The sequence below is a fragment of the Manis pentadactyla genome, chromosome 6, assembly GCF_030020395.1.
Source record: "Manis pentadactyla isolate mManPen7 chromosome 6, mManPen7.hap1, whole genome shotgun sequence".
Taxonomy (NCBI): domain Eukaryota; kingdom Metazoa; phylum Chordata; class Mammalia; order Pholidota; family Manidae; genus Manis; species Manis pentadactyla.
Window position 1 is genome coordinate 34,221,849 of NC_080024.1, and position 4,919 is coordinate 34,226,767.

At 46.5% G+C, this 4,919-nt stretch overlaps 1 pseudogene; it reads right to left on the reverse strand.

The window, feature by feature from the left end:
* Positions 1-2,939: 2,939 nt before the first annotated feature.
* LOC118933550 (ferritin light chain-like) lies at positions 2,940-3,474 on the reverse strand (annotated as a pseudogene).
* Between the last annotated feature and the right edge of the window lie 1,445 nt (positions 3,475-4,919).

Below are 4,919 nucleotides of genomic sequence, written 5' to 3' on the forward strand. Positions count from 1 at the left end.
TAAGCAAAATGATGTTCTGGAAGCTGTTTCCTCATTTAGGGAATCTCACGTAAACTAGACAGTGAGTCCCTAGGCTGTACAACCAGGCCCTAGTCTGTCACCTGGCATCTAGTTCATTCTTTGAACTCTATGACAAGAGTCATTTTTATACTTTCTAACTCCAAAGAGTAAAAATTGTGAGCCGTTGTTAATCATTTCAGGGAAATGTTAATTCAATGTACAAAACGTATTTTCTCAGGAATGAATATATTGCATAACCGAAGGGGTACACAAATTCTGTTTCCACTACTTGCCCAAATTAGGGACGGTTTGACATACAAAGTGATGTCTCCTCCCTCAGCCCGAGGAAGGGAGCAGCCAAGGAGCTGGAACTGACAGTCTGAGGAAGAGGAAGGCGAATCAGAGGGCCTGGGTTCTCAGAGAACCTTACCCTTGAGGCCCACGCATCGCTAGAATTCACCTTGAGGACCCAGCGGCCCTGAGCCCACAGGTAACCCCTCCTTCTGTTATCCAACCTTTAGAGTTTGCTTTGGGAAGGCATTTAGGTTTTTTTGAGAACTGAGTTAAGATGCAAGTCCCTTTGCAGAGGCTGAACAAAGCACACTGTTCAGGAATGGGAGAGTGGGTGCCTGGATTTGGGAATCAATGGGGGAAGAATGAGGGACAGTGAGAGAGGAAGTGAGGCAAGACTGAGGATGGCACCCCCTGGGAGGTAGGTGGGGAGGCCCATCCACAGAAGCTCTGCCTGCACCCCCATTTTCCAGGAGAGCCAGCCTGTGTTCATGCTTCTTCAGGCAACAGTCCTGAAATGGGCAGAGGCTGCCGACCTCTGGCTGGCCCCAGGAGGCTCTATAAGTACACCTTTAAGGAAGAGGGGAAGCATTTCCTTCTTCTCTCACAAAGCAGACCCCCTTGAGACATACAGTCCCCTCTCCAGGGGCCAAAAGTCCAGACAAAACTACCACAAGTTGAGAGGAATCAAGTCGGATTGGATATGAGCAGTGCCCTCTGCAGAACTTCATGATCCTGGCCAGCCCTTACTTGTGCCCATCTCTGATGCCAACCCTCTTGAAAGCAGGTCTCCAGAGGAAGTTGTTAGCTAAGCAGGGAGAACGTCTTTGAAATGCTATATTTGCCTGGCAGATACTAATAGCAGGGGTGGCTTTTAGATTTTATGATAATTCTCTTGATGCACTGTGTAGACATGGTTAGGTGCACAAGGGGTTAACAGGCCTTGTGGGACTCAGCTGCCAAGTACACTTAATGCTCAGTCCAGCACTCTCGGTTTGTATTCTTACGCTGCTGGAGTGGCCTGTTCATGGCATCTGGTTTCCTGGCAACAGCTTTCATTGGCTCAGTCAAAGCCCTTTCTTCTTAAGAAAGCTCCTACTGAGACGCCCACTACCACCACTAATCACCATCTTAACTCAGGGTTTAGGATGCAGCTGGTATGAAAAATAGCATTTGTAGTTGTGAGAAGATAAAGCCATGACTGGGTTGAATACACCTGCTTGCATGATCACTTGCACTGGTTTTCTACTGGACCAGTTGGAAATTACCTGCTTTTCCACAGGGGGCAAAGAGGAAGGCTGAGCCAGAAAGTTTCCCAGGGCTGGGGTTCTTTGTGCGGCAGAAATGCACGAGCCTCTGTGGTTCAGGACTAGCTGCTTCCTGGGCTGATCTGTGATTCAACTGCAGGCTCTGTGCTCTGACAAGGGGCGTTGCTGAGCTGGGAGAATTCAGACAAGGAAATCCATATTGTGGAAGGCTTGTCCCCAGTCAGCCACAAGCTGGGGAAAGAGGTCTGCCTCTGCTGGAACCCAGGGAGTCTGGCAGCAGCTCCTCCCTTGTCCAGTCCCCCCCAAGAAGCCTCTGCAGCTCCATATTTGCTAAGAATAGCTGGAAAAAGTAGCTCTCCACACAGCATTTGGAAAAAGGAAGTTGATTAGATTCTCTAATAAAGATGGGCATTCTTAGGGAGATTCTTTAATCTTACTGAGAATCGCCTACAGTTTTTTTGTTTCATCCAGGGAATAAGTAAAATGAAAGCAACAAAGTAAAGATGAGGATGAAGGCAAGCTGTTCAGTCGTAGCAATCTACTGAACTCATTTTATCTTTTTTAAAATCAAATTTCATCTAATGTAATTAGACTCGCTGAAATCTAAACACAGCTTCATTCGGGAACCAAAAGTGTTCAAAATTCCCAGTAATATTTATAAAAGATGTTGACTTTTGGCCTGACCATCCACCTTAATTTGTGCTGCTCTAACCTTCTGGTTCCTCAAGAGCAAACATTCATCCTGGGTATGCTGCAGAGATGTGACAGGACAGCTGACAATTCAAAGACAGGGTTTGAGGCTGCCCTGCTTGGGCGAGCTAAGGTCCTTTTCTGCTGCTGTGTGTGGATGAATGGCTGTCTGTGTCTGATACCTTAGCAGGGTATGTCTGTCCACAGCTTAGCAGGGGAAGGGCTTTCAATGGTGCTACCTCACATGCTGTTCAAGTATGTTGTGGAGAAAAAAGGTTTTTTTTAAATGTTATGGAGAGCACTTATGAAAAACAACATACATTTGAAAATTATTTGGGGACCAGGCTTGTTCTGTCTCTCATTAGATGTGTAATGGGAAAATTCTTAACCTCCCAGAGCCTCAGTTTCCTAATCCGGAAAATAGAGATACTAGCACCTATCCGGTGGGGCTGTTGCAAGGACTAGGAGAAATGATGTCTCTGTGCCCCACTCCCACAGATTCCGGCTACATTACCCTGAAGTGGGGCCCTGGCACTGATAACTTTTTTTTTTGCTGCAAAAAGTTATTTGGTCCATGGCTTAGGAGAGGGCTCCAGGGTGGTTAAAAAGCTGGCTAGAGGCTGCAGGGAGATGAGCATGGAGAGGCTCAGGCAGAAGCCCTGACTCCAGGGGGATGCCCAAGGGGCGCCTCTATGGTTGCTGGGTTCCAGAGGCTCCAAGGGCGAGCCTTTCGAAGAGATACTCGCCCAGGCCAGCAGGGGGGCTGGTCGGCCTGCGAAGGTTGGTCAGGTGGTCACCCATCTTCTCCATGAGTTTCACCTCCTCATCTAGGAAGTGGTTCTCCAGGAAGTCAAGAGATGAGGGTCTGAGCACTCATAACCCAGGGCATGCAGATCCCACAGGGCCTGGCTCAGCTTCTGCTCTAGGACTATGGCAGCTTCCATGGTGCCCAGGGTTCCCCCCACTCACCTTGGCACGGCTTCCGCACGTCCTGGAAGAGGGCACCACCAAGGTGCTGGTTTTGCATTTTCAAGAGACGCTCTGCGCGCTGTGTTTCTCCTCAGCCAGCTCGCGGAAGAAGTGGCCCATGTTCTCCAGAGCCACAATGTCCTGGTCAAAATAGAAGCCCAGAGTGAGGTAGGAGGCCCCGCAGGTACAGGTTGACCTGGCGGTTGATGGCGGCCTGCACTTCAGTAGAATAGTTCTGATGGATCTGGGAGCTCATGGTGAATAGACAATAAGGAGCTAAGCTCAAAACACGGTTTTGCTTGGTCCTGGTGACAGTAGATGACTGAGAAGACGTTTCCGAAGGTGGCGACTGGAAAAGAGGTTGGAGGACGGTGGGAGACTGGTAGAAAGGGTGTCCCTGGGTCTATTCCATTCAAATACTGTGGAAGCAAAAGACAGATCTGCCGGCTGCTGGGCGCTGTGCCACTGATAACTTTTAGGAGCTGCCCAGGTGATGCTAATGTTCAACCAGTGCTGAGAACAACAGATGCTGCAGAGAGAAAGCACTCTATGGTTATTTATTTTTTAGGCTGAGGAATTCCTTGAATATCAGGGATTCTTGGGGATGGAGATGAGAAGGAGGTATTATTTACAGAAACAAAATTCCTTTACTCCTTCCTCAGATCCAAGAGTTACAATATATTGGAATAGAGATAGAGCCCAGTAGGGGGGAAGCATTCTCTCGGAGCCCTTTCCAGATGGGTCTTAATCAAATAGTTTTCTCATTCAAAACAAAGAGAAAAATTATTGAGCACCCTCTATATGAATGCTTTGACAAGGGATAGTGTAATAGAGATACATAGATAAATAGCATAGTCTGGACTCAGGAACCCCCAGCCTAGTAAGGGAAAGTAAGACAGGCTACAGTAGGCCTCTATGTTCCCAGGTTTAGCATGATTCAACAGTAAATCCCTGAGCTGCTTTCCCTTGCGGAAGCTTGATGGTGCGATAGAGGAAGTTTCAAGCGCCGTGAAATGGGATGCTCATTTTCAGCTTGGATTCTAAGCAGGAAATGATTACCTTTCCTAACAAATGATAGCACACTCTGATTAAATACCAAGAGAGTAAAGACACAGAACCCTTGGGTAGAGTGTTAAACTTCATGAACTACCACACTGTCCCTTTCACTAGCTAACAAACAGCAAACACCCATTTTAGGGGCCCATTTTAAGGAAGAAATCTTTTGAATACATCAATTGAAAGATGCTTATTTACTTAAAGGTTGTATATAGAGTAAATATGTAAAGAAAGGCAAGTTTTTGTGATTAGTAACCAAGTGGGATGGCTTAAAACAGTGTGGGACACTAGGTCTAAAGATTCTAGAACTTGTGAGAAGATTCCAAGCTGATCCCCAAATGGTTTTTTTGGCCATGCCACTGTGAGTTTTTACTAATTTTCTTTTATGGTGGAGAAAGAAGAGATTAGTGTTAGAACCCCTTATATATTCTTTGGAGTTAATTCCATATAAGAACACAGCATAAGGATGACAAATAGGTTTCATATTATGTACCAAATCCAATGCTTGGTGGCAGCTGCCTAGGACATTTATTTGAGACTAATTCTGCAGAGTCCTGGTCTAGCAAACCAGAATTCCACTACTGATTAGTTAAGTCTTCCATAAGCAAGGGAGGGAGAGTGACTTGTGATATATATATATACAGA